We start from the raw sequence: 27214 nt of genomic DNA, 5'->3' as shown, positions 1-27214 counted from the left end.
GGAGCTCAAATCCGTGCCAGACCACTATCGAGTCACAAGAGGAGGAATCACCCAACCATAATGTGAAACAACAGTGACTAGGTTTAACGACGCCGGAGCACGTCTCTAGCCTAGACCTCTACAATATGAGCGTTATGTTCTAATGCGTTTTTAAGTTCATTCAGTTTATTTTATGGTTGATCTTGAGTTAAGTTTCGGTTTCAAGTCCTACCGTATGATCTCTCACAATTGCTTAGATGCAAACTACATGCCAAAGGATACCATTTCGTTCGATGAATTCTAACTATGATGGGGTTAAGAGTTTTCAATCAAACAAAATGAACGCAATCAACCAAACAACCTAATGCAGCTAATGACAATGAAATTAAACTTTTTCTTTTGAGAACACAAATCAATGAAATGCTCTTTTTCCCATTAACTATTGAATGCAAAAGGTATTAGTTTGATTTAATTTCCAATGGCACAATGCACTTAAAATGAATTTTGAGAGACAGCAACACCGAGTAAAAAGAGGTAAAACCACTCAATGAAAAGCACGACAAAATCCCCAAAACACTACAACAGTTCTCCAAATCAAAGGAAAACAAAGGCTTGTAAGGGCTATGTGATCTAAGCCCAACAAGGCAAAATGAAATCCAAGCAAAAAGAAACAAATCACTCAGAAATCAGCTCAAAATACTTCAAAAATCGCTGAGCAAGTGTGAAAAGCAATCACAAAGTTGGTTGGGCAATCGAGAAACCCAAGACTCCCGCGGAAGGCTTGACACACACGGCCACTAGATGTCCTAGGGCTAAGGTGTGAAATCAATAGAGAAAAGCAAACACCCGGAGGATAGGGGTTAAGACCAGTCAAACACGGATCAAACACACTCCAGCAACTGTAAAAAATGTGGCAAGATACAAACCAAGCAGGCAAACAAGCGTACTGGTGAGGTTTACAGGCCTGGCGCGACTGTCAGGCGGAAACTTGCGCTATAAATGAATTGGCGCGGGTTGTAAGTTAGCAACATGCGCCAATTGGCGCGACTGTTAGAGGAAAAGTCGCGCTAATAAAGTTTGCCTAATAAAAAAGGAAACAGGTGACCCTAAGCTCGGTTTGCAGTACCTGGGTGAGCCAAGAAGCAAGAGACAGCAAGAAACAAGGTCCAGAAAGCTATCTAAGCAAGCAAACAAGAAAAGCCAAAGAGACAAGACTTATCCCCAGTGGAGTCGCCAATTTGTTGGAGAGGTAAATCCCCTCTACGGATAGAGGCGATCCCTACTAGCCCAGAACGGGTCTAGCAACAATCAGTCAATGCTACTACGCAAGTTCCTAATTGCAAATAAAAGGTAGGCAAAGAAGACCTACTTGGATTCCAACGCTTATGTTTGGTGAAGAGACGTTGTCCTCGCTCCTTCGCTTTGGCGGGTCACAATCCTCCACGATCCTTGTGAATAGATACCTGCACACACGAAGAGAGATACAAATACAAGCGTGAAATCTAATAAATGCAATTATACATCAGTCAGAAAGGACATAACTCACATTAACCATTGCAAAGACAAATGAGAGTGGAACCATAATAGTAGTCATCTATTATTAATAATCAACAAAAGAGAATACAACCAATGTTCTGACGTTGAGTCCTCCTTTGGCTGGGTGCTCAGCTACACAAGTCTTGCAAAGCATGAGGGGATGGGGAACAAGCCTCTCTCTCTCTTTGGTAACAAGATCTCCTTACTTAGATTAAGCTTTATGGACACAAGGAAAGCTCTTGCAACTCTTCTTGATCTCTTGATATCTTCCTTACAACATCAGTATCACCAGTACTATTACCTCTACCACTAGCTTGCTCAAGGTATGGAGACAAGCCTTTATAGGTGAAGGAAAGAAGGATAAGATCAATCACATTAATCATGGATTTGGCATTATCACTTGGAAACTTCCATGGAAGGGTGGAAAACTACTTCCAATTCAAGGAGATTCGAAGCCAAACCATCCTCACTTAACATAGCTTCAGTTGGTGAATGAGTTGGATAGAACTTTCGGAAGTTGATTTGTTAAAAACCTTGCCCAAGTTGGTTGGCGCGATTGCGACTCTGGGACAAAGCGCCAATTGGCGCGCCCTCTTTAGAGGATTTCCCTCATTGGCGCGAGCAGTACACAAGGGACCCGCGCCAATGCAAAAAGGGCTATTTTTATGGGCAAGCTGCAGGAGATGTCTTCAGGGCACATGAAGCTTGTATTCAGAGGGGAACAATGCAAATGGTTTCAAGTCTTGTCACTTCTCACAAGTCCCGGAATGAGTCCTCCCAGATGCAGGAGAGGGATAATGGGGACGGTGACAAACGGTGACAAATTACTGTGTAACAAGAGTCCTCCAGCTATCCAAGCAAACCAAAGTGGGAGATTGGTATCTTTACCAAAACCATAAAGAGATAAGGATTTATGGGTTCTAGCTTGCACCATATAAATTACCCAAATGCCTCCTCATGAGGTTATTTGCTTTGGAGTATTATAGGCAAATAATGAAAACAAATGAAGTAAATTTTGTTTCAGCCAAGAAGAAAACCCAATTCATAGTCAAAGATCAACTGGGCCCTTTCATCTGTAATTCAAGAGAAGCAGGGAGGAAGCATATCACATATTGCAAGAAATGAAATTCCAAAAGAGTTTCATGTGGAGATATGACCCTCAGGGATTCATGACCGGACTTAAGGAAAAGGCCAAATTGGGGCCTTACATTCATCGCCCCATACCTGAAATATAAGCTTATGCCAACCAATCTGAGTGGGTGGAGAACACTCTTATAGATAGAGTTAGTACAAAGGTAGACATTGAGAATACCTTGATTGATTTAGAAAGGCAACTTGATGAGAGCTCATTTCTGCAGGTGCCAAGACAGCAAGAAGCCACCATGAGCACCCCTCTTATCATGCAGACTCCCCAAAATGAAGAAAGAAATCCCAAGAGAAACAAAGAGGGAGCTTCTACTTCAGGCATGGATACATCTAATCTACAGCAAGAAACAAGCCAAAGCAAGAGGCCAAGGCTAAATCCTGCCTCTGAACAGGAAGATACAGAAGGATCAGCACAGGTGACCAACACAGAGGTAGACAGAAGCAGGCCCACAACTCCATCTAGAGACATACAAGAGCCATCCACATCATAGACTCAGATGTTGGAAAGGCAGCTAAGTGTGGAAGTGTCTTCGTTCAGTAGGCCTGCTGACAAGGACCAAGACATAAAGGACAGATGTAAAGAAATCAAAATGAGGAATGAGAAGCTCAAAGCTCAGACTTATGCATCATATCTAAAAATCACTCCCACAAATCAAACAAGACTGATGTCAGCTTTTGACATCAAGGAGGGAAAACTTCAAATGTCCTTTATCAAACCTACAACACAACAGCCCAAGACATCTTCAGATTTCAAGAGGGTTGACTTTGAAGTATTGGCAAGGGATATTCATCCCATAGACCAGATAGAACTACAAAAACAGGCTGGAGAGATGATATACTCCACCCTTACAGGTAAATCCATATCTTCCCATCAGCTACAAAACTCATTGAACAACATCTCGGTACAGTTTCAATTGGAGAAGGCCTCCTCACAAGCCAAAGATACTAGGATTAAGTCATTGGAAGACTTAGTTATTGAGTGCAGACATGATCCCAAAGATATAAAGGCTATTGAGCAGCTGATAAAGAAGAAGAACGATGATATTGCTGCACTTAAGAAGCAATTAAAAATACCCCAGCTGCAACATCCTCAAACACTTGAAGTCATAGAGAGCCAAACCAGACATGAAGAGTTGATGGACTTGGTCCTAAAACTCAATCATCAAATAAGGGAGACAAAGAAAGAATTGGATAGCTTGATCCAATTAAAAAAAACTGACATTGCCAAAACTTCTACAAATGTCATCCCTATAGTATCTACAACAGTCCCTTCCACACTGGCAGCTTCACTAGCACCTATAGCTCCACCTGCCATAGCATTTCCAGTCACAACAGAGTCTACATCAACAACAGGTACATCAGGAGAAAAGGCAACAGAGTTGGTTAGAGCCATGGAGGAAATGTCTATTCAGGCTACAGAAATGAACAGACTGAAAGAAAAGGTGGCAAGTTTAGAAATTGACTACAAACTTGCCCAAATTATGCAAAAGGAAGAGGCACAAAAGGCCAATAGAATGAGTGAAAGAGTCAAAGCTATGGAGAAAGACCTAACATTGGAGAAACCCCTTGGACAAGCCAAGGAACTGTTATGGGCCAATATCATTAACTTCGTCAAGGATATTTGGCCATCTATTCAAGTTATTTTTTAGCAAACAGAACTGATAAAGATAGCTACAGTAGATATTCAGAAAGTCAAGGAGGAATTGGGAGACATGCCTGAGGATGCCAATAGACTCATCCACTTTCTCAACAGCAAAAACAGGTATGAGCTTCATGAGCTAGATATAGAAGATAGGACTGAAACCATTTTGGAAATAAGGAAGGTCCTTTCCAAGAGAAACCTAATGCTGAACTTGGAAGAAAAGTGCCAGAACATGTAGGTAGCCATTGATAGATTCATGGCTAAGTTCCAAATTTTGAGGGAGAAAGGATTGCCCAGTCCATTGGTCATTAATGACAAACTTATGACACAGCTGGACTATGATAATAGACTCAGGTAGTTGGCTAAAGAACAAGCTAGCACTTCAGCTATAAAAGCACTGCCAACAGGCAAAGTTTTGTATAATACATTTGAGAACTTGTTTTTTCTCCAGCATGAGATAAAACACTTGTTCATCACTAAGCCCAATTTTGCCAAATATACTGAGGCTGATGAGATATATAGGCGAATGATGAATGTCAAGTTACCTGATGCAGAATGGTGGGAAAATATGACTGATTTACTGTAAGAAATTTACAGTAAAAAAGGTTACTGCACAGTAAAAGTAAAATAACCAGATAAACAGATGAAAACAAGTCAGCATGGTTAAAGAGTATCAAGTGAAAGTTAAAAGGTAAAGAAGATTCCAGCTTAAAAGACCACAACAACAAGCCAACATAAAGGGCTACAAATCCAACCATAAAAGACAGCAGTACCGCAATAAAAGGGTAACATGAAACAATTCAATAGCTGTCTCTATCTTCTTGCAAGAAGATATTTTATTTCCTAGATTAAATCTCGAGTTGTTTTGAGATATTTTGTAATAATTTTTGTATAAATACATCACAATTCGAAGTATGTAGGGTGGATTCTTATACATTTCTATAGACCTTTTTTATCAAAAGACTGTAAGATATTGTACCATTGATTGGACCAACAAGCTGGATTAATGAATAAAGACAAGACATTTCACAGGATTCATGTGTAGAGCGAGCAGACAAGTATTTTCTCTTTGTGTTGTTATCTTTCTCAAAGTTTATTCACAATATTTAATGTATTTCTATATCTAAATGCTATAATATGGAATGATATCTCAGAATTTGCTTCACTACAGTCTGTTTTAACTATTATGCATTTAAATGTTTTCTACTGATTATCTAAGTTAAGGAATTCTTGATTGCTCCTTAGTTTAGGTTGTCCCCCTGTAATCTATAGCAAAGGATTCTTAATTGCCCTTTGTTCATGATTATCCTCTGTTCCTCATTTTAATCCCGGTCTGAGAATTCTTAATTGCTCTCTCACCCTGGTTAAGATCATTTCACCCATCTGGCCCAAAGACCTGCACTTTACTCTGCTAGCTTGCCCTTTGAACACTCCCTTTAGTGAGTTAATTCCAGTTCTACTGCCCTTCTTTGACTCCATAGCCCAATGGTCCAAAGACATCATTCTATCCATATGTTTTAAGGATTCCACCATCCAACCTTCAATACAAATAAAAAAACCCCTGAACCTTCAGAACTAGCCTAAAATCCCAGCAAACAAAGCTAAATCATATAGAGAGAGCCCTCTCTGAGCCATAGGTTGGCTAGAGACTATGTTTAAAAGTTGGTTTGTGATTACCTCGGTCCTTTCCTTCTTCTGAAAACTTCTAGGGAAAAGTTCTGAGTGATAACAGGATAAACCAATCCATAAACAACCAAGGGAATCTAGAGGTTAAACCACCTCCATCCTCACCCTATTGTGATCTCACCTAAATCGGTGTCGAGATAAAAAAACCAAACCGAGATTGGATGCCTCAGAATTTCTTCTCCAATACCTTGAGGAATTTTCCTGTCTCCACCCTTAGGCTTTACCATGTATCCCGCCATTACTGGTCAAGGGATTCCTAGGCCTTTGGGAATTTTCCTGAGACCACCTCACCCAGATCCAAAATCTTCCGGAAATCCAAAGCTCAAACTGAGAAAAGTCCCATCACACCATGGCTATCTAAAAATGGCAAGGCAAGGCTAAAATCCACTGTCGAAACCCAACAAAATCCATGCCAATGACAACAAAAGAACCAAATACCAACATGCACATACCATGCATGTCAAAACCAACTAGGAAATCATACATGAAAACTATTACCTGCAAGTATTCCTGTTGAAGCTACTTGATCCAACTTTTCCTTGCTTGATCCTTGCTTTCCTTTTCTTTCCTTGTCCTTCCTTTGCTTGCTTTCTTTCCTTCTCCTCTTAGTTCTCTTCTCCTCTCTGAAACTAATTCCAAAACTAAACTGATAAAAAGATACCAACTGATGCCCTAATGTGTTTTTATTATTGATGTCTCTAATTTCTTCATTTTTCTATTATTTTCCTTCAATTTCCCCCTCACATGCAACCTGTGACCTTTCACCTCCATTTTCTCCTAATTTCGTTTATTTTCACAAATAAAATGTCAATTAATGCATATTTTCCTTTTCAAATCTTTTTCCATTGCCTTTGCCAATCTCCCCTTAGCCATAAACACAACAAGTGATGCCCACTAGGATATTTTTCCCAACATTCAGCTTGGAATAAGTGACCCTTGACCTTGGTCTTATTTTGCCTTTATTAACTTTTATTACATTAAATTTTAACCCGGGGCTATTACAGAATGAATGGGAAACTTTGATTTACAAAAAAAAAAATATTATCTTTATTCTCTAAGATGATCTCCTCCTTTAAGCCCTAATAGTCGAGCCATGATTGTGAATCCTTGTGCCAACCATGCTTGAGCCATAGGTGGGAGTTTTGGCTATAGTTAGAAGCAATTTTAGGGAACCTATTGGTTTCTATGTTGCAGAGATTATTCTTATACATCAAATAGCGAAACATAGCCATGCTTTCAATGGGGGAAAGGCTACCTTCATTCAAGAGGATAGGATAGAGAGTATTACCTTTAATCTCGAGGTTGTAGGTTATAAATTGATTCGTGGTCAACTTGATCTTCCTCCACGATTCTCTAGATACACTGCAACCCCAAACCTCACATCCATATAAAATAACAGGGGTAACGAGCATCTCAAAGAGGAACTTTTTTTTTACTCCAAAACCATAAATCAATTGTATTCCAATTATTTTCAAGCTCATAATAAGATTTCCAACCACCAATAATCATTTTCTCAATGTTGTAATTCTAGTTGAGCTGATGATGAATGTCAATACCTAAATATTTGTATGAATAAACCTTCTCCAAGTAATTATTATCATGACTTTAGTCTTTTCAATATTAACAGTCATACCCATCTTAGAGCAATGATCATAGAGAATTTTAAATTGTTTTTCAATATCCTCATGGCTTATGACTAGAAGAGCAATATCACCAACATAAAGGAGAAGAGTAATGATCATACTATTGAGCTTAGTGCTAGTGCATCTTGCAGCTTCTAAATGCACTTCTACCTTATCAATGTAAATGCCAAAAGGGGTAGGGGATAGGGGACACCCTGCTTATCACTGATGTTGCATTTAATTTCTTTATACCGACCCTCAATGGTCTTAAGCTTGGCGACAACATTCTCATATAATTGAATCACAACAAACTTCAACTCAAGAGGAATCATTATCTCTTCAAGTCTTTGTTGTAACTTATCCCCGGGAACTATGTCGAAAGCTTTTGTAAAGTCAACAAAAAAATAAAAGAGATCATTTTTACTATTGTGACATTCCTTGACAATGATCCTAAGAGTGATAACATGGTCAATAGTTGAGGGATGTCTTCTAAAACCAACTTGTCCTTGAGCTCTTTTACCATGGCTTTTAAGCCATATTCTAATCTTCTTTTCAAAAATGAACCCATATAGTTTGACTAAGATGTGGTTAATCATAATGGTCCTATAATTAGAGGGAACATTTTTATCCCCACTTTTAAAGATAAGCACAATCAGGGTTTGTGTCCAAGGCTTAGGGAAGCCATGTTTTATAACCAAATTAAGAAGCTTGTGAATATGAGGAATGATGATAGACCTTTCCTATTTTGAGAGTATTCATTTATTTTTAGATTAAAAATAAATATTTTAATAATTAAAAATTACAATTTAAATTTTTTTATAATGGAATTCCAATAATAAAATTTTAAAAATTAAAATGCTAAACTTTTTATTAGTTGTTGGCTTGTTGGGGCCTGTCCCAGGTTCAGAGTTAATTAGCCAAACAAATCCCTGTACCACTGGCCCTTTCGGCAATAGTTCGCAGAGCGTGGATTAAGGTCTCACCCGACGTAGTATGGGGGGGGTGCTGGAACCAGGTTTCCGCACCCTTGAGATGTTTGAGAGGTTCGACTGGTCCAACTATTCGTCCCTGCGCGCTGGTTGCTTCGTACACTTCCCAGACCTTCGCACCCTAATATACTTGCCTTTGCGCAACCCTAACTGGGGGCTGTGGGGCTTCCGCATTGCTGGAGCAACGCTCTGCGCTATTCCCCTAAGTCACACCCAAGATCCTACTTATCTTCCTATACCAGTTAATTACCTTCGCGTAAATAGAAGCCTCAGGTTATATTTATTTATACAACACACATATATAAGTTTGCGTAGCAAATAAACAATACACTTGCAATTTATACCCAATCATACATTAAAACATGAAAAGATACACAGAAATATGGTAAACTTCTCTCTATTAATGCTTCCAATGGTTACAAACCCAACCCTCCATGCACACTCAGCTGCAGGGGTCTGTGCACTCATCTGCAGACTACTAGGCCTCTGCGCACTCAGCTGCAGAACCCTGGTGGTACCCTGAGAACCCATCAGTAAAAGAATATGCTTCTTGCCCACCGACATTTTCCAATACTTCATCTGTGAACGGAGTTGGGAATGGGTTGTGCACACATGCATCATTCAATTTCCTGAGGTCCACGCATATTCTTATCTCGCCCTTCTGCTTCTTTTCCTGCACTACCATAGGGCTTACCCAGTCAGATTCTTCCACTGGCTCAATGATTCTAGTTGCGAGCATTTTGTCTAGTTCTGCGTGGACCTTTTCCTTGTACTTCGGATTCAAGCGGTAAGGCCTCTGCTTAACCGGCTTTGCATCGGGTTTTAAGGTGATCTTCATCATCCCTAAATCGCCAACAATCCCTTTTAAGTCTATGATCTTGGTCAGGAATAAGTCCTGGTACTCGCGGAGTAACTCAGCGACCTTATCCACCATCGTGTCATCCCAGTAGTCGCCGAGTGTTGCATACTTAGGTTTGGCCTCCATACCAATGTTTACCTGCTTTGTCTTTACCGGCGCGGTTATGTCAGGGTCTTCAATCAATGGCCCTTGAACCTCGCGATAGCCTTCAATTTCTGGAATGTTAACTTTCCACGGATCCTCGTCATCTTCTTCAATATTCATGTTGTAACACTCCAGTGCGCAGCTCAGCTGGGTCGCCCATTCAAGCTGAAGCACTTCCATTGGCTCCTGGGGTATTTTAAAGATATCTACTTTTATTGCTTGTAGCGCATCATCAACAGTATCCCACCAACGATCCTCAAACGTGAAGGTTAACAGGAATCCTTCGCGCAAGATATCCCATTCGTTCGTTCCATGGCGGAGCTCCGTCTCTATATACCAATTCATGGGTATAATATCCAGGGTATGGCAGAACAGGTGCACCCACTCAGGTTGTGGCTCTTCTCCATAGACCTTTGTCCATTTTGCGAGGTGCGCACACGGATCATCTCGTCCGTCATACTTGTCTTTTAACTGCATCTGAGGCTTCCCAAACCGCATGCGCATCATCCTTCTGCATTCGCGCCAGTCCTCAAAACTTCTTTGGTGCGTACCCCACCACCTCGCGGGCGTAGTGCACAGTACCCATTTCAAAGCTTCGAAACGTTGTTGTTCCAACACTTCTCTTTCAAATCTGTTCAGGAAGTCATCCACCTCACTTAATCCATCATACATAGGAAGATCCCTCACCTCCGTCGATACGCAGTGCAACGATCTTGTCATCATGTTACAGTTCAGTGTGGTTACCTCGTGTAACCGGTTCTGCCATCGTTCTATTTCCTCATCTGAATCTGATGTGCATGAGCTTTCGTGCTCCCATGAGATTCGTCCATCCGCGGTCGGATTCACCCAGTCTTGCTCTTACGCGGTTATCTTGTAGATGCAGTCCAAGTCATCGTCGTTGTTGTAGGCTTCGTGTAGCGCGATCCTTCTGCAAGGTCTAAAGGTACAACCACGCGCAGAGACTTTTTCTCAAAAATCATCTTGCGCTTCTTCATATTTATCACCCCATTCATGTCAGTGGCCCAATCTATTCCTAATAGCGCGAGGTAGAGATTGTTGTCATCAATAATCTCTATCACTTCGAAATCTTCTAGTGCACTTGCTCCTTCGATATTTACTGTGATTCCTTGCAATCTCCCCATAGGTAGGATCTTTTGTTGGTTCGCTGTTCACAGTTGGATAGGAGACCATTGTAGTGTAGGCCTTCCCATGCGCTCACATGTCTTCTTCGGCAAGATGTTTGCGTCCAATCCTAGATCCAGAATCACTTGGTCCATCTCATATTCTCCAATCTGCACGATCAATGATCTCATCTCCCTTCACGTTTGCGTTGTGTGCTTTCCGAGCTTCCGGACTACGCACGGTTCTCTTGGCGCAGTCCCAACGCATATATTTATGAGTTCCTGCAGCCCCTTTACAGCCTTGTTGTCATACAGCAGCTTCATGCATGTTTCCAAGAACATGGTGAGCATCGATGGGTCCATTTCGACTCAAGTCTGTCTTTACTTCCTGAAGTGGAGGCATCAACGAAGCTCTTCTTGGCCTCCATGAAGGTTTCCTTAGCGCGCTCCAAATCAAACTTTGGTTCCTTCGTTGGAACCTTGCGAACCCAAGTACTTTCTTTAGGCTACTTACCTTTGTCATCCCCTGTCGTAATTCCACTTCGAAGCACAATATTCACGTTAGGGTCTTCCTCACGCAGCTCAGACCTCATCATTTGCAAGTTCTGAGTCGGGGGAGGTTGGAGTGCTCCTTTATCGCGCAACCTTGCTATCAGCATGGGACAATCCTCTGTCTCGTGATCAAACAATGTACAATACAAACATGATGGCCACGTTGGATTTGTACAATCGCGGGCATAATGTCCTGGCCCTCCGCAATTGTAACATATCAGTTGTCTGTGACCTCTTCCTGGTCCTCCTCCACCTCGGCCTCATCCGCGCCCCTGAAATCCGATTCGCGCCATCCCTGCGTTCTAGTCAAGGGGTTGCGTTTCGGCCTGAACTCTGTAGGTAGGAGTCTGATCCATCATCAGCTCATAACTTCTACAGGTGCGCTCATCATGTCCCACTGATCTACAGAAATTATAGAACAACTGCTGTGAATTCTGTGTATACTTCTGTAATAAATGATAGTTATCTGTAGCATGCTTTCCTCCTATTTGACAAATCGCGCACCATAATGCAGGCGTCACGCTTGGTCCTGCTTGTGCCTCCGGTCTCAATGGCATTGGTCCTCCTCCCGCGAGGTAATTCGCGAACACCGGGCAGTGGTCCATGTCGTGCCCCTGGCCCTTGTGCTTTACGCACCATACCTCATTGCGCACTTTTGGGCGAGCTGTCCTGTCCTGTTTCAAACTCTGCATCTCAAGGCACAAGTTTTTCAACTGCGCGTGAATCTGCTAAACTCCTAGGTTGGGATCTTGTATCAGGGTCTCGTGCAATCTCATCGCGACCTCCAAGGCCTCGGCCTGAGTTGTTAGCCTTTGTTGTGATAGCGTGTTCCTTAGATGTGGCGTTAACAATGCTACAAACCATTCGTGGTGTTTTCCATCCGTCAACGTCATGTTAGCTTCGCGAATTGTGCACTTCAATCTCTGATCCAGCTCCCAAGGGGTCTCGCCTGGTAGCATTGTGATTTCCTTAAACCCAATGATCGATTGTGCCTCTGAATTTGGCCTGCTAAATTCTTTGTTTAGTGCAACTTGGATATTCACGATCCCCACATTCGGATTGTCATTGGAATGCTTAATGTACCAAGTCAGCGCACGATCCTGCAGAGCGCTGACCAATGTTGCCTTCTTTATAGTGTCGTCTGTGACTCCTTGCGCTTCCCATACATCTTTTATCACGAACCAACACTGGTCTGGATCTTCATTCCCTACTCCCTTGAACACTGACAACTTTATCACGCTCGCCAAAATGCTTTGCGGTGGTGGCGGAGGTGGTATAGGTGAAGATGTGGGTGAAGGCGGTGAAACTGGAGGAGGTGTGGGTGGGGGTGGTATGCGCGGAATTCTCTGTCTTATTAAGTTGATTGCACGTCTTGGTGAGACCTTCGCAAGCTCTTCTTCGCCCCCTCGCGGAGGTGAAATCAAGAGGCTGGTTTCTAGTTTTGTACTACCTTCGTTTTTGTAGATTCTCCCACTTCGCGTAGCCCCAAACATCAATTTATTCGCATAACCCGTTTTTCACACAGTAGCATTTTAATCCAAGTGTTCAAAGATTTAACGTACTTACCTCGCGGCCCTTTGAGGAAGTGTTGTTCTGCCTCGCTATAGCTAACTGAAGTATCTACCGCGAACTCGGTGATGAATCCTCCTATGATTCGATCGAGCCAATGATCAACAACATGCGCGATCTTATCCTCTGATGCTTCCAATCTGCGCACCAATTCTCGAGTCCACACAATAGGTTTGTCGAGTTTACACCTTCCTTGGCTATCTGTTAGCTTCGCGATCCACTCGTATAGCTCAGTAGGGAAAGACGCGAAAAAAATTTCGTGGATCTTTATATATAAGTAGCAGTCTAACCACTCTTCCTTTGATAGTTGCGGATTCCTGTTTTTCTGCGCCGCGAACTCGTGAATCTTTTTATCCAACCAATCTTCAATTCCTTTCTTTGTCGGATTCCAGTGATACGACATCAGACATTTCTATGCAGATCTCGGTCCTAGCAACGAAACCATTTGTTGACTTGTTGGGGCCTGACGGACTGAGGTCTCACCTGAAGTAGTATGGGGGGTGCTGGAACTAGGTTTCTGCACCCTTGAGATGTCTGAGAGGTTCGACTGGTCCAACTATTTGTCCTTGTGCGCAAGTTGCTTCGCGCAGTTCCCAGACCTTCGCACCCTGATATACTTGCCTTCACAGTAGCCCTAACCAGGGGATGTGGGGCTTCCGCGTTGCTGGAGCAGCGCTCTATGCTATTCCCTAAGTCACACTCGAGATCCTACTTATCTTCCTATACCAGTTAATTACATTTGCGTAAATAGAAGCCTTGGGTTATATTTATTTATATAGCACACATATATAAGTTTGCTCAGCGAATAAACAATACACTTGCAATTTATACCCAATCATACATTAAAATAGGAAAAGATACACAGAAATATGGTAAACTTCTCTTTATTAATTCTTCCAACGGTTACAGACCCGACCCTCCCTACGCACTCAGTTGCAGGGGTCCGCACACTCAGCTGCGGACTACTAGGCCTCTGCGCACTCAGCTGCAGAGCCTTCTCCTACTCTACGACCCAAAGACGCACTTTACACTTTGACTCAATCGTTTAGACTCATCCTGCTTTCATTTTATTTTCTTTCCTTCTATACATTTAGAGCCTTGCTCTATTTATACAATCTCATGGTCCGCAGACCATGGGTAGGTCTATCAAGCCGACATTACATTACAAAACTAAGGACGAACAACCCTGTGACTCTATTATAACTTCACGCTCCACGCCCATAATTTGTGGAGCTTTTACAAAAGACTTGGGCAAATCTTGGGCTTTAAGCCCCAAAACATGCCTTGAGGGAGATTCCATACCCAGCATTAGTTTATTTGTAATAATTTTATTCTATTATAAAATTTATTTCTTAAAAACTAACATAACTATATAAATTAAAAAATAAACATGCTTATCAACATAATAAATTAAAAAATACAAACAATTTAATTTTAATTATAAATTTAATCCAAATAAATTATAAATTTAATTTTATAAAATTTAATGTTAATTAACTTCAATACTTTTATATTTATTTTGTATTATATTAAAAAGAACAAAAAAAAACAAATCTTTACTTTTAAATTTATAATACATTCAAATAATTTTACAATTTTAAATAAAATTTTATTAAATTTAAAATATAATTAATTTTTTAATTAAAAAAATAATAAAATCTATCATAACCTTATTAGTAATGTAACTTCAATGTAAATAACGTTTTATTAAAATTAAAATAAATTTATTTTTAATTAAAAATTAATAAAATCTATCATAACTTTATTAATAATATAACTTCAATGTAAATAACTTTATTCACAATCTAAAGAGCCAATCACTTGCTCTATACTTTGTTTTCTTTGTTTTAAAAAACCCCCTCAACCAATCCAACAAAATAAATAGCCACCCATCGCATTAAAAAGACATTAACTTGTTTTTTCAAAAGAAAAAACATAAACATAAACTCTTAACCAATATCTAAAAAATAGCCACCCATCGTATAAAAAATTGACCTAACTCGTCGTGATATCGTTTACCTTTTATTGTCCAAACTCCATCCAGCCTTTATTCTTTATTCTTTGATCCTCGCCTCTTCAACTTTAACATGGGGTGCCTACTATCGAAAAAATTGACCTAATTAATCGTGATATCTTTTATGGTCCAACTCCTTTCATCCATTCTTTATTCTTTGATCCTCGCCTCTTCAACTTTAACATGGGGCGCCTTGTATTGAGCTACTTTTTGGCGGCTACACAATCCGCGGGAAATCCCGATGACGCTGTTTACTGCAGTTTCTTCTTGATTTCTGTGTAGTTTTTAACCTTCCGCTGGAGTTACCAGACGGCTGCAGGCGCAATCAGTACACTTATGCGCCTCCTCCAAGTGGTGGCGCTTGAAACGTCTTAGCATACAACAGTTTCAGTCCAGGTAGGTTAAAACATATCTATTTCCGGCAATTTCGATTGTTTTTCCACTTGTTTTCCTGTCTTTGGCGAGTAATTTGTACTTTGGAATGTTCTTTCATCGATCTTTAAGCTCCGTTCTCTAGAGTAAATGAGTTTCAAAAATCTTTCCATATTTAATGTATTCCCGGCGATCAATTAGGCGTTTTTCTGTTTTCCAATTAGAGAGTTGAAACTTAGAAATTCTCATGCCGTTACTGCGTCTCCTTCACCTGAACTCCGAGTTTGGAATTTTTAATCAGAGAATGGCGTTCTTTATACTTATTTTGGTGATCTTTGAAGTTTGAGTTATTTCGACTTTTGTACTTTTGGCTAAATAAATGTATAGCGCAGTTTTTTTTCAAAACCCGGTTTGTGTTTGTTCTCGTGGTCAAGGATCCGTATCCACGGGTTTGACTTCAAGTTTAGGCACGTATCTGGTTTGTTCTTCTGGTTAAGGATCCCTATCTTATAAATGTCTAAGAGGTTTTAAGTTCGAGTTTTCGCTTAACGGCTTTTATGTGTGTATATCAAGACGGGTTTGATCTTGTGTTAAAAATTTATGTTTATGAATAAGATTTAGATTTATGCGCATACATCTGTTTCACCTTGTGATTAAAAAAGATTTACATCGATGTATAAGAGGGGTTTGTGATTAAAAATTTATGTTCATTTATGAGAGGATTTAAGTAGAAGTTTATTCAAATGGTTGAAGTTTAGGCATAACTTTTTTATGTGTATATAACTAGTTCGTTCTTGCGAAATACCTCTCTCCAAACAACAACTTTCTCTCCCCCTTATAACATGGTGTTGTAGCGGGAGAAAATGGAGCTGCAGAGCATGTTTGAAAAGGGTTAGGGCTTTTTCTGCAGTCGCTTGCCACGACTGCACCCTACCCACCCTAGCTGTTGTCGTCCACTTTCCTCTGGCTGCATCAACCGCGGTGGTACCCGGATCTCGTATCCCGTCGAGGCCTTCCGAAATAGCGCAACTAACCGTCCTCCTCCTCGATTACTGCATACCCACCGATTTCCGACACTCTCAACGCGACGACGGTTATGATGGTCCTGGAGGCAGCTGGCGGAGAACATCTCGAAACAGGTATGGAGCTTGACCTAGTAGACTATTCAGAGGACCCGTTGGAGAATGTCAATATCTGGCAAACCCCTCGCTCCGCCGCGGATGAACTCCTACCCTTCTGCTGCGATCTATCGGCTACCATTGCGGGTCTACCTTCGATCTCGGGACCTTCCTGCTCCACAGTGACATTCTCAGAGCCTCCTCCGATCTGACCGTTTCCTCCCTCGCCGCCACAGTCACCCTCGGCTACAACTTTCGTATCTGCCTGCCTCCACCCTAACCCTGAGGCTGCAAGCTCACAAACCCCCCTCTCATCCCACCCTGGTGGATCTTCAAGCAACCCCCCGGGACACCTCAACCTGGCCCAGGGAATCCCACAAGTTGTTGTACCTGAGGCGCCACCATCGGGTAGTTATGCGGTGGTACCCTGGCTTTCGGAGCTAATTCCAACGGTCGACCATCCCTGCCCCGATAACCCTGCTACAAACCCTAACCAATCGGAGGATAGTTTGGACGCCCCTGAAGAGCCGACGCGGTTGGGCAAAAAAAGGAAGTGCTTCAAAGCCAGAGGCGAAGACGTTATTCTCAGACTCGGGGAGGATATACAGTGGGGCGACACCATGGACACGGCGGACCGGGTGTTGGTTGGAAGGATTCGTGGCCGAAGCTACACAACGGCTAGGCTTAAGCTGTGGACCTCTGAGGTATGGGGGCAACACCTGACGGACCTCCCAATTGTACAAACCTTTGTTAGGGGCTGGTTTGCTCTGCGCTTTGCCAGAGCCAAGCACACAAATTGGGTCTTATCGTCCTTTTGGCATTTCGAGCATGCTCCAGTTCTTCTCTAGTGTTGGAACCCTCTTTTTGATCCCGAAAAAGAACAGATAGGAGTTGAGCTTATTTGGGTTCGGCTACCTAGACTACCCCTTCAATTCTGGTCGGAGGATATATTCCAACGCATCGGCAACACTTTGGGAACCTATATCGAACATGATAGATCATATCTGGCTTCTGGCATGATGGCATATGCCAGGATTCTTGTTCATCTGGATACTCGAGGCAGCCTTTAGGAGCATATCACCTTACAGTGGAAAACCTTCTCCCGAAAGCAAATCCTAGATTACGAAGGTGGGATACTTGTTCAAAGACTGTCCTCTGAATAAGAAGGTGAGGGAGGGAGCTAAGGGGAAGGAAACACCGTAGAAAAACCCACAAGCACAGGGTAGCCCTCCAGTGGCGGAAGAGGCAACAAATTTGGCACATTCAGAAGCAGTACTCGCACCTATTAAGGAGATCAGAAAGAAGCGAGGAAAGGCACCCATTGGCGCACCCTCTCCTCCTCTAACCAGAGCAAGGGCAGCTGCTGAGGTTGCATTCTCTATGGGTATGTCGAATACAAACTCCTCCTCTATTTACTCTAATGTTTCTCCACACTGCATTGATACAAGTTCTGTTCAGTTCTATTTAGTTCAGTCCCTTGCTCACACCTTCAACACCCCCTTATCCGTGGATTTCCCTATCAAGCCCTCCTCCCCCACCATCTCCTGCACTCAGCCATCCTTTCCCGATGAACCTCTTCCCAATTCCCTTAACCATGCTCCCCCCCCTCATTCCAGCCCTCCATCCTTCAAATACCCCACCCGAGCTCGGCTTCGATCACAGGCCCCTGACACCCTGGGTATCGACCTAATTACCTCTCCCCCTCCTGTAAAGATGACTATAGGCAGACCCTCCTCCCTATCCAAAGCTAAGTTACAAGCTGGGGAAGAGATTGTTGCAGGCAAGCAACACTCCATCGATTAGGTACTTAGAACAATGAATACCCATGAGCTCCCTCCTCCATGAAATTTCTCTCCTTCAATTATAAAGGGTGGGTTAGCCCTGAAGAAAAACTAGCTATGAGAAGATTGCTCTCAGCTGAACCCCTTGATATCCTATTTCTTCAAGAAACCCTAGGGCAGGGTTGTGTCATTACCCACCTCCTTGAATCATGGCTACCTGGTTGGACATTTTACACCCTAGATGCATCAGGGTGTTCTGGGGGTCTCGCTTTGGGTGTAAACAATCGTTCCATCAGAATCTGTAATACTTGGGGGAGCTCGGGCCACCTAGGAGCTGACATTTACTCCTCAGAGCTCGATTCTGAGCTTAGGGTTATCAACATATATGGCCCCTGTCACAACAGGGAAGGATATTGGAGCAGACTCTTAGACTCACACATCCTTCAAAAGGACAAGCTCATTTTGGGGGGGGGGCCTAAATTTCTCCATCGGCTTTGCAGAATCATGGGGGTACAATGCACAAAGAGATAACCTCTCAGATTTTTTCGAGACCATTCTGGAGGATCATAATCTCATAGATATCCCCTCCTCAAAAATCCTGCCTACTTGGAGAAACAACAGATCAGGGGTGGACAGTCTCTCCAGAAGACTAGATAGATTCCTCATCAAGGAGCAACTGCTAAACTTGGGGCAGGGATTTAGACAGTGGGTGGGCTCAGGGGGAATATCGGACCATAGGCCGATCTATTTGGAAATCAGAGGGGGTATGAACAAACCAAAAGGTCCCTTCAAATTTAATGTTGCATGGCTGAGAGACGCTGATTATATCCGTCTAGTAACTGATTTCTGGAGGGCTCATCCCCCTGTGGCAGAAAGGACTATCTCAAAAGGATTTGCAAAAAAACTGAAAGAACTAAAAAGCCTCTCCAAAAAATGGGCACATAAGAAGAGAACACAGGAAGATCATATACTCAAATTGACTGAAGAAGCCACAAAGGATTATGAGAATGAATATGAGGGGATCTTCTCTTCCCCGGATCACAAAGAGTAGATAACCTCTCTACTAGCTAAGAGAAACCAGATTCTAAAGGACAAGGAGGAGAGCTGGAGATTGAGAAGCAGAGCCATTTGGCTCAAGGAAGGAGATGATAACACCAAGTTCTATCACAAATTTGCGAATGGGCACAAAGCTATAAATACTATTTGGCAGCTAGCAGATGAACAAGGAGAACCTGTGAACACCTTCCCCCGACTAGCAGCTATGGCCACTGCCCACTTCAGGAACATCTATAAGACTCCCCCAAATGCCACCCTGGCTGAAATCATGAGGATAGCTCAACTATTTCCAAGGTTTGTTGAGCAAGAAGAAGGCTTGGAATTGACAAAGGAGGTCTCCCTGGGAGAACTGGAAGACACCCTTAAATGGTTTAAGCGAGACAAAAGCCCTGGCCCGGATGGCTGGAATGTGGAATTCTACTTGGATTTCTTTGATACTCTGGGTGGGGACCTTTTACAAGTTATAGAGGAATTCAAATCCTCTGGAAGAATGTATGAGGCCTACAACTCAACCTTTATCGCCCTTATACCCAAATCGGACAATCCCACCTCCTTCAATGACTTCTGGCCCATCTCCTTGTGTAACTGTATCTACAAGATCATCTCCAAGATAATAGCCAATCGCCTCTGGCCGATCTTATCAAACCACATCTCAGCTGAACAATTTGCCTTCTTACAGAATAGACAAATTCATGAAGCAGTCAGAACTACTCAAGAAATTCTACATTCTATTCAGACCCAGAAGCTCAAAGGTATGGTCCTAAAAGTTGACCTCTCGAAAGCCTTTGACAGAGTAAATTGGTTATTCATTAGAATGATATTAACACACTTGGGTTTTCCATATGAATTCATAAGATGGATTATGTGCTGTATTACTAATGTAACATTCAATGTTCTTATAAATGGTGCGGCCTCTCCTTTCTTCCACTCTGAAAGAGGCCTCAGGCAAGGATGCCCACTGTCCCCGCTTCTCTTCTTACTCATCATGGAAGGACTCAGTCGTATAATAAAGGAGGAACACCGACGAGGCAGGCTTAGGGGGATCCACATCACAGAAGGATGCACATTGACACACTTGCTCTTTGTAGACGATGTGCTGCTCTTCCTAAATGGGAGTATTGGTGACGTGACTGCTCTTCTCAACTCTTTCACTATCTTTCTAGCAGCCACAGGCATGTTGGTTAATGATGAAAAGTCCACTATAACGGCTATAGGATGCTCACCATACGAGATTCAGTATGCCCTGCGAAGATTCCCTTATACCCTACAACACCTGGATGAGGGACTAAAATACTTGGGCTATAGATTAAAGCCCCTTGGATATAAGAATGTTGATTGGATCTGGCTTATAACCAAAATGGAAAAAAGGCTAAACATCTGGTACCACAAATATTTATCAAGAGCAAGAAGGTTGATACTCATAAAAGCAGTTCTGGAAGCAACCCCAGTATACTGGATGTCTTTAGCATGGATACCAAGGGGAATACTGGCCAGAATAAAAAATCTATGCTGCAGATTCCTGTGGAAAGGGAAACAACTGGGAAGGATATTTGCCTGGACCAAATGGGAATCTCTGGCACTCCCAAAGAAATGGGGAGGATAGGGAATTAAAAGCCTTGGTACTTCCCCACATCCCTAGCGGCAAAACTAGGGTGGCAGCTCATCACCTCAATTTTTGAATTCTCAAACAGGATAGGCTTCTAGCCCAAAGTACAGTATATGCCATAGGCATCTGCAAAATGTATTTTTCTTTACTAATGAAAATTACGACTTTTTTCCAGGGAAAAAAAAACTAGTTTGTTCTTGCTGTTAAGGATCAATATCTTATACATAAAAAATGTCTTTATTCGCATATATCTAGATTGTTTTTGTGGTTAAGAATTTATGTCTATGTAGAAGAGGGTGGGAGGATCAATATCTTATACATACATTGTTGTTAAGGATCAATATCTTATACATAAATAATGTCTTTATTCGCATATATCTAGATTGTTTTTGTGGTTAGGAATTTATGTCTATGTAGAAGAGGGTGGGAGGATCAATATCTTATACATACATAATGTCTTTATCCACATATATCTCGATTGTTTCTGTGGTTAAGAATTTATGTTTATGTAGAAGGGGGTGGTTTTGTTCTTGTCATTAAAGATTTCTATTTATGTCTGGTTTTGAGTGCAAGTTTGAAGTTAAGGCATACCATTTTTATGTTCATGTACCGAGTTTGTTCCTTTAAATGTGCAATAGGTTTTGATAGGGTTTGTTCCTGTAAACATGTCATAGGTTTTTAGTTCAAACCCATGCATAATGCCTAGTTTGTTCTTGTGAATTTATGTATAAGAAGTGTTTGTTCTTGGGGGTAAAGATTTATAGCTATATATGAAGTTTTGAGTTCAATTTTATCTCAATAGGTTTTCAAATGTTTATTTCCGGGTTGAATCATATACCTATTTCAAGTTGAATGTTAAAATTTTATGTTAAAAAAACTTTTGAATTTGCTTTTTAAATTTTATGTTAAAAAAACTTTCGAGTTTGCTTTGAACCAAACAGTGTTCAGAAGTTTATTTCCACCTTAATTATTGCAGCTATTTTGGGTTAAATCTTAGAAGTTTATTTCTAAGTTAATACCCGCACTTGGAGCTGCATTTCTCTCTTGAATCTAAAGCTTTTAGACTTTATCTGCTCGTTTGTTTGCCAACTTGGGGATTTTAAAAACCGTAAGAAATTTCCAGCGTAGGATGGGTTTTTAAGAAATCTGTAATTGATAAAGAATTTACTGGTAACTTGTAACTAGCCTTTTTTGTCCTATTTCAATTTTTCCTCGGAATTTTGATTTTGCAATTATGTTAATGACAAGTTAAGTCTAGCCTTATCATGGTATAAATTCATGGATTTTATCACATTCCACAAATACTTCACTGATTGATTTATCACTTTCTAATTCATCATTTCCATTTTAAAAAAATCACACCATTGAAAATAATAAATTAATGATGAAAACTATTCAATACTGTTAAAAATAAATAAATTGTAATTAGGATTTTGAATTGTAAACTTATTTGCTTAAATTTAAAGAACTTATTCTCAAAAAAAAAAAAAAAAAAAAAATTTAAACTTTAAATAATGTATTTTTTAAGATAAAAAAATTACTCTTAATTCTGAAATTTAAATAACTTATCTTATAAAGTTTTCCCTGACGGGGTGACAACTCATGGGTCAAATTGGTGGCAAAGGAGGGTAAGCGAGGTGGCATGAGGTGATCAACACATGACAAAGCAAATGGGTGCAATGGAGGTTGGTAATAACCCTAAAGGGTATTCCCTATACAGGTTCCCTTGCCTATTTATTCCTTCACATTTGCAGTATGACACCCCCTCTAAACATGAGCATGGGGCTAATGACCACTAATAGTTCATGCAAGGGAGGTAGCTCATCTAGTTGGTACCCTGAGAGGGCAAATGTCGATTTAACCTCCCACTGGAGTGAAGCCTGGATTTGGATCATGCCAAGGACTATTGTCATGAATAAAATATTATACTCGGGGAAGGTTGTTAGAGACAAGCATAATGGTATTTGGGTACTCTTCCTAATTCACTTAGTGCTGAGGTATTTTTACTAGAGGATAGTTGTTTGGGATTTATTAGTAATAGTTTTTGTGTGCTTGGCTTCATTCATCTCTGCGTTGACATCCACATGAGTTATGGTTCATGGAGAGGGAGCCTGTATGTGGCAAAACATTGGTTCAAGCACATTCTAAGGGCAGAGTGCCTTCGAACCATGACTTTGACTTGTTGCAAGCATGACAAAGGAAAGAAGTTGATGTCTGGTTCTAGGGACATGGCTCGAAGTAAAGAGACAAAATCAAGGCATGTAGTGTGAGTTAAGTAGGATATGGAGTGAACTCACAACCAGTTTCTTTATGGGTGTCCCGTGGAGAGAAAAACGACCATTAACGAGGTAGGTGTGGCAGTGTAAAGGTTCTGGGAAAACATGGACTCAAATTAGCTTTTAGCAGAGACACAAGGTTGGGTTTATGACCTTGGGAACACCCAAACCCAGGAAACAAGATTCTTCGGGCTAGCATAAATGTATTGGACCACAAAAGCCATGATAATGCAGGGCATTGCTCCAGAGAGGGATGAAATTGTAGAGCTAAAGAAACAACATTCAATTTTTGAAGGAAAGTTTGAGGCCTTCATCAAAGGGGTCCTTGGAAAGTGACCATTAACGAGGTAGGTGTGGCAGTGTAAAGGCTATGGGAAAACATAGACTTAGAGCAACCTTTAGCAGAGAGGCGAGATTGGGTTTATGACCTTGGGAACACCCAAACCCAGGAAAAAAGATTCTTCAGGCTAAGCATAAATGTATTGGACCACAAAAGCCATGGTCATGCAGGGCATTTCTCCAGAGAGGGCTGAAATTGTAGAGCTAAAGAAACAACATTCAATTTTTGAAGGAAAGTTTGAGGCCTTCATCAAAGGGGTCCTTGGGCCCAACGTATCAATCACAAGTCCAACAAGAAGTGGGGAGCGAGTAGAAGACAAAGATGGATTGCAAGGCTCAAAATGCTCCTAGGAAAATCCTATGCTAGTCCCAAAAGATCCCCTCTTGTCCTCATCCAGTCTAGCCAACACCCTAAGTTCGCAAATTCCATGTTTTGTTATAGAGGAGGTAATCCCAGGCTTTCCCTTGGAGCATTACCCCTCTTCTAATGAATTTTAGTTATCATCTTTGTTCTACTTCTTATGCCTTATCGTTGAGAGCATCACAAGATAAGAATAAGCTCTTAAAAAATGAGACAAGGGAGAGACTTCCTTTTTATCATAGAAAAATAACTAATAAGCTTTGAGATGATCGATCTCCCTTGCATGCACTAGATTTGTCGTACGACCTACGTAGATCTTGCTATCTATGACCTGTATGAATAGTATGGATGCATAAGCTTCTCTTCCTATGCACGTATGCGAACTGGAGGCTAAGTTAAGGCTTTTTGAGTTGAGGCAATTCAACCTTCACTCGATTTCTTCTACCTGATTGTTGAATGTCTGCGATGTGCTGAAACACTTAACCTTTCCTTCCCTGATTTGACACACACTGCTTGTGCTTGACTAACTTGCCACTAACTTGCTCGATCTCCTCTTATTATTTTGATCTCAACCATAATCTCCCTCTCAATGACTGAGATTAAATCGTGATCAAGGATTGAGACTAAATCATAAGTTAACTTAGAATTTTTAATTTTCCTAAGTCTAACTTTAGGAAATAGTTAAATAAATCAATATTTTGCTAAAGTGGTTGCCTTGTGGGTTCTTCTACTAGCCTTAACACCTAGGTAAGAAAAAACCTACCTTCTCTACTCCAATCAACACTCCCTCTGCACTACACCCAACTTCTCTCTGAGATATACAAATCTGGTCCCTGGCAAAGCCGTGTTCAGAATGTCTGTTGTCTACGTCTCTGTTGGTATGTACTGAAGTGTTACGATACCTCTCTGAACAATATCCCTGATGTGGTGATAACATACGTCGATGTGCTTAGAGTGATCATGGAACACTGGACTTTCAGAGAGGTTGATGCAACTTTGATTGTCATAATGTATTATAGTGGGCTCCAACTCTGTTTTGAACAAGCCCACGAGAAGCTTCCACAACCAAATAGCTTCGGACCCTGCCAAACTGGCAACCATATACTCAGACTCATTTGAGCTCAATGCAACTGATCTATGCTTCCCGCTAAACCAAGAAACAATTATTGATCCAACACTGAATGTGCATTCCTATGTGCTCTTCCTGTCTATGGAGATCCCTGCCTAATTTGAATTAGTGAAGCCCTCAAACCTCATCTCATTAACCTATCTATACCACAATCCATGCTCTACTACCCCCTTGAGATATCTTAAAACATGTTTAGCAGCAACCCAATGCACTCTGGTCGGCTTGACCAAAAACTAGCTCAGAGTTGATTGCAAAACATATATATACCCATGTGTTAACCAAATACATCAGTGATCCAATCGTCCACCGATAATGAGTGGGATCTACTTGATTCGTTATGGATGTATCCACCTTCCTCTAGTTTGTGATTAGAGGCATGGTCATGGGCCTGCAAGCTTGCATGTGGAATCTCCTTAGAATCTGCAGAGTGTACTTGCCTTGTCCCACAAAGGTCTCTTCATCACCCTGCCATACTTCTATCCTAAGGAAATAGTGTATTAGCCCCATATACTTCATCTGAAACTCGCCTGGAAGATCTCTCTTGCACACTTGGATGAGCTTATCTGCGCTTGTCAAAATGAAATCATCCACATATAGCACCAGAATGAGCTTCTCAACTCCAGCGACATTATAATAGAGGTTGGGGTCTGCTTCACTCTTCATGAAGCTTAATCCATGAAGGTAACTTTATATATGAGCATACCATGCCTGCGGAGCCTGCTTGAGCCCATACGAGGCTCTATTGAGTCTACATACCTGTGTCTCTCTGTTGCATGTCTCAAACCACTCCGGCTGCTCAATGTAAATCTCCTCCTTAACAACCCCATTGAGGAAGGTTATCTTCACATCCATCTAGTGGGTCATCCACCCCATTTGTGTTGTAATAACTTTAACAATTCTAACAGATGAATATCCAACAATTGGGGCAAAGGTCTCATCATAGTTAATTCCTTCTACTTGTAAGAACCCTTTAGCCACGAATCTTGCCTTATATTTCTCAATGCTCCCATCACTCCATGCTTGATCTTGTAGACCTAGTGAGAGCCTACCACAAACTTGTCCTCTGACCTCGACACCACTTCCCAGAGATCATTCTTCATGATGGAGGTATACTCCTCCACCAACTCCTCCACCATGGCATCTCTACACACTTGTTGAGTGGTTGCCTCTTGATAGCAGGAAGGCTCAACAATCAATAACTTTGCCATAAGTACCATATATCATGTGTACCTTTGTGGCTATTTATTTTGTCGAAATGATGTTCTTGGAGCACCAACTTGCTCGCTCACCTCCTAAATCAGTTGATCTTCCCATCTCGCTCTCCTTCTCCTAGTGTTGGGTTTCGTTCCCTGAGTGGGCTCTACTCTCTCTTCCATTAGCGTGTCCTTCTCATCCTCATGTTGTTCAATGTGCCCATGCTAAGTTGTAGTCTGAGGTACTAAATGAACCTCCTACTTGGGAGATTGCTGCTCCTCCTCCTACATATTATAGCCTACTCATGCTCTAAGGACTTCTTCAAGGTGGGCTATCCTCTTCAAACATCACATCTCTCATGATGATTTTTTTTTCTATGTGATGGAATGTACACAATGTGCAATTTAGATGCCTTGATGTAGTCCATGAAGATGCCCTTCTTTGTTGTGGGCTCCTACTTCTTCCTTTTCTCCTATGGTACATGGAAATATACAAGGCTACCGAATATGCAAAAACGAGACACATCCGATTTCTTCCCTATAAACACCTCCTTTGGTTTAACTCGTCCCGACACTCTGTGTGGGCTTTGATTCTACAAGAAAACTACAATATTGCATGCGTTGACCTAAAGAAACTTAAGCAATCCTTGATCATGCAACATGGATTTGGTCACTCTAATTATGGCTATATTCTTGCGCTCTACCACCCCATTTTGCTGAGGGCTATATGGTGTGATCAACTCCCTCCTGATGCCCTCCTTGGTACACAACTCCTTGAATGTGTTTGAGGTATACTCCTCACCATTATAAATCTCAGCACCTTGATTTCCTGCCAGTTTGATTCTCAACCAAGGCCTTAAACTCCAAAAATTTCGAGAAGATCTCATCGTTCTTTTTCATTAAGAATATCCAAGTCTTTCTCGAGTGATCATCTATGAAGGTGACATAATATTTGTACCCATTAAGGGATACTGTAGAGAATGGACCGCAAACATCTAAATGAATAAGGTCCAAGGCCCTATTGTCTTTGTTAGGAAAAGAAGACTTGGCATACTTGCCAAATGCACAACCCTAACACACCTCATGTTGATCCACACTGAACTATGGCGACCCTGTCACTATCT

General features: G+C 41.4%; 1 protein-coding gene across 1 annotated transcript in view; it reads left to right on the top strand.

The window, feature by feature from the left end:
* Positions 1-15017: 15017 nt before the first annotated feature.
* Positions 15018-27214, top strand: part of LOC149258963 (tubulin alpha-2 chain-like) — a 34203-nt gene continuing 22006 nt past the window's right edge. Inside the window, exon 1 of the mRNA XM_089416998.1 lies at positions 15018-15255. The gene's annotated coding sequence lies outside the window, so the exon portion shown is untranslated. The remainder of the gene's footprint in view (positions 15256-27214) is intronic.

The sequence above is a fragment of the Pinus tabuliformis genome, chromosome 6 (assembly GCF_031772625.1).
Source record: "Pinus tabuliformis cultivar Carrire ecotype Pingquan chromosome 6, CPIR1, whole genome shotgun sequence".
In the NCBI taxonomy this organism is placed as follows: Eukaryota; Viridiplantae; Streptophyta; class Pinopsida; order Pinales; family Pinaceae; genus Pinus; species Pinus tabuliformis.
Note: the sequence above shows the minus strand (reverse complement) of the source record. Positions and strands in the feature narration are given on the sequence as shown.